Source organism: Phalangium opilio, unplaced genomic scaffold, assembly GCF_054372755.1.
Source record: "Phalangium opilio isolate 3A_F unplaced genomic scaffold, DU_Popi_V2 ptg000093l_1, whole genome shotgun sequence".
NCBI classification, from domain to species: domain Eukaryota; kingdom Metazoa; phylum Arthropoda; class Arachnida; order Opiliones; family Phalangiidae; genus Phalangium; species Phalangium opilio.
In genome coordinates this window covers 3121847-3125045 of record NW_028324198.1, presented here as the reverse complement: position 1 = coordinate 3125045, position 3199 = coordinate 3121847, and the positions used below count along the sequence as shown (strand labels likewise).

Sequence of the window (3199 nt, the reverse complement as noted above, 5' to 3'; positions counted from 1 at the left end):
AGTATACCTAATACCGGCAAATTCAATCTTTTTGTTGAGAAACACGCAAGTATTTACGAGAGAGGCTTTCTTCCTCCACATATCGCTTCTTGCCAGATACTGGTCTTTAAACGTAATCTCAACCGAATCAAGAACAACATCCTAAAATACGTAGGCTTTTTTTGAACTCTATGTTCAGCTAAACGTTAGATTTTTAACAATACCTTCAATTCTACTATATTTATATTACTTTCAGCGTAGGGTCTTAGCGGAAAGGTTTTAGCTATTGATTCTTCGATACTTATTGCCTCTGAAAGCGTTCATTATCACTTTTAAACTTACAGAAAACTAGTTTATGATCGTTAACAATCAAAGCTACCTTTCTGTTGAAAATCCTCATGCAAACCATCAGCAGTAACTTGTAAAAGTAGCCGACTAAAATTATGATTATGACTCAATTTTAAACACGATTTTAACGCGTAAATTGTTAAATAGCTTAATAACAAACTAAAGCCTTAGACTTCAGTATAATTATATTATAATTCGCGTAAATGAAATGAACATGCAAGTTCACTTTACCTGAATTCTGTTTCAGTGGAGTATATTTCCAAAATTTGTCCAATATTAAAGTGTGGAAATTCTTTAGGGTTGATAACGAGGCATTCCTCTTCAATATGCAAAAAAAATTTAAACAATTATATTAATTTTATCATTAGAGTGATAAAAGACCCAGCTATGTCGTCTTATCATTAACTATTATAATTATAATAGCGGATATTCCCACACAATGTGTGGCAGCAATGCAGAGGCTATTCCCACACACTATGTGTGGCAATAGTCACTCCCATTATAAAACTTACCGCTGAAACTTTTCTGATGAACGACAAGTTTTACAGGCTTCATTATGGAAGCTTGAATACCTTAATTAGTTTATTACTAACGTCCCGAACTAATGTTATAATTAAAACATAACTCTAATTAACATTTCAAAGGAATATACACGGACACGACCCGCACCAACCAACATGCCAACATATGACAATGACATTACTGAAACTTCAATTTCTTCAAAACACGTCGTCTGCTCTCTGTGAGCCTGTGAACGCCATGGAAGATGTACAACTCCAGTAGCAACTTGAGTTGAAACATGAGCGGCTAAATGTGTGCCTGTTTTTATCATTATCAAGGTTTATCAACTGAATATATTTCCCCCTTTTCAAAAATTCTACTTAATTGGCTATGTTTTAACCCCAAAATATTGCTAATTAGTTTGTTTATTGTCACCTTTTCCCACAATATTATTATTTTACTTCATTTCTACCCTAAAAAAAAGAGGCGCACTTTTAGCCACTCGTCTTGAAAGTTCAATAGACCTAAATCGTAAGCAGAAAGGTCACGAGGAATGTGATGCCATGGACGAACCAATACTGAAGGACGGATGGCAGAGGGAGAAAGTTAAAAAATACTTGTTAATTCTCCTTCTAGCGGCAGATAGTAGCAAACAGGATAGTGGGGGGCTTATGGGGGAATCAACGTTCTAAAGAGGGAAGCAGCAAACGTCTTAGTTTGTCTAGATGGCGCTAGCTTTTTCTGGGACTTGACTCGGTATTTTTCATAACCCCCCTCCGTTTTGGTGCTGAAAATGGGGAAGTAAGCTTAACATTGGTTGTTTACTCGCTTAGTATGGGGCTCTATGGGCTGCCATCGGTCCTTCAGTATTCGTTCGTCCATGTTGATGCTGCGTTAGCAATCTGCCACCATGGAGCAATATTAGTATAGACGTAAGTACATTTAAGGCAATTTTAATAGAAATACCATTATCACTCCTACTCCGTGGAAAACGCCAACGGAAAAGAGGCAAAAAATATAAGCCTTTTAAGGGCCAGCGCCGATTGGATGGCCAACTATATGACGGTGATTGGCTTGATTACTGAGTTGTATTTAAAGCGCGAAAAATCTTTGTTGTTTGTGACACGCTTTTGGTGATTGCAGGAAGACAGTGGTTGTATTTAGTTCAAATCTTTTAATAGCAAATCCCCTTGCCCCTGTAAAGTAGATTCTAACGCAAATCCCCCTGCTCAAATCTTTTGTCTTTTTCGCACAAAAGTTATCAAGATCGCCGCCAATTCAATTCAATGCCACCCAAGAATAAAAAATCATCTGCATCCAAGAAAGTATACAAACAAGATGATACTGAAGAGAAATCCTTACTTAAAAAGATTGAGGGGCTTACCCAAAGTGAAAAATATAGACTTAATAAAGATTTCGAATCAAAAATGAAAGACATCAAGGATTAGTGCGAAAGTGAGATTGTCAGGCTGAAGACGGATTTCGAATCCAAATTAAAAAAAATCGAGGATGCATGCCAAAGAAAAATTGATGCGCTTAAGAAAGATTTTCAAGCAGAAATTGAAAACCAATTCTCCCATTTTCAACTAGCTGCAAAGCAAATACCAAGGGTAAGATTATAACTAATCAAAACGGTGAAAATTTGTATATAACATGGAAAATGTTTCATTGTGTCATTGAAGGAAGTGACAAGAAAGATGAAAATGGGTAATGTCTTAAAATTACGTAGTAGATTAGTTACTGGTAATTACTAATATATATATATATATAATTACTTATAGCTCAGCAGCTTCAGCAAGCAAATGTTATGGATAGTGCTAGTGCCCGCTATAGTGCTAGTCACAGCGATAGTTCTAGCCATAGCGAGATATCTATCGCGTAAGTTTTAGTTTAGGCTTAACCGCCAAGTTACTAATATACTAAAGTGTATTAAATTTGGTTTCCAGAGAAACTCAGAAGCAGCGAGGGAGGTGCAACTTGGCTGCATCTGTTGTGAACCGCAATATGACAAGAAGCGGTTCAAGAAAACCTTCATCGAAGAAGGATGAAAATTTGGGTTCCAGAGAAACCCACAAGCTGGGAGGGATGTGTAGCTCGGCTGCAGCTGCTGACAAGCGCAAATCAGCAAGAAGCAGTTCGCGGGAACCTTCAAGTTCGAGGGAACCTTCAAGTTCGGTTCTTGGGAGTAGAAATGCCCAGGTGAAAATTGATAAGGATATAAGTTTTAATCATTGCATTAAAAATAATTACAAGCATTATCATCTTCTTCTTTTCCTAGAAGGACACGAGAACTGCTGAGCAGGAAAAGCCACCAAAAAGGGCGAGAAAAACCCTACAAAAATAATTATTTTTAATTTTATAAATTAATTTT

The 3199-nt window shown here is 36.7% G+C and overlaps 2 long non-coding RNA genes across 2 annotated transcripts; one reads left to right on the top strand and one right to left on the bottom strand.

Moving 5' to 3' along the window:
- Positions 1–202: 202 nt before the first annotated feature.
- Positions 203–1262, bottom strand: LOC149640314 (uncharacterized). The gene is made up of 3 exons (XR_016372211.1): positions 840–1262; positions 359–646; positions 203–289 (listed from the first exon to the last, which is right to left on the bottom strand). It is a non-coding gene; the product is annotated as an uncharacterized LOC149640314 (long non-coding RNA).
- An 889-nt stretch (positions 1263–2151) lies between these two features.
- Positions 2152–2645, top strand: LOC149640313 (uncharacterized). The gene is made up of 3 exons (XR_016372210.1): positions 2152–2438; positions 2511–2535; positions 2610–2645. It is a non-coding gene; the product is annotated as an uncharacterized LOC149640313 (long non-coding RNA).
- The last annotated feature ends 554 nt before the right edge of the window (positions 2646–3199 follow it).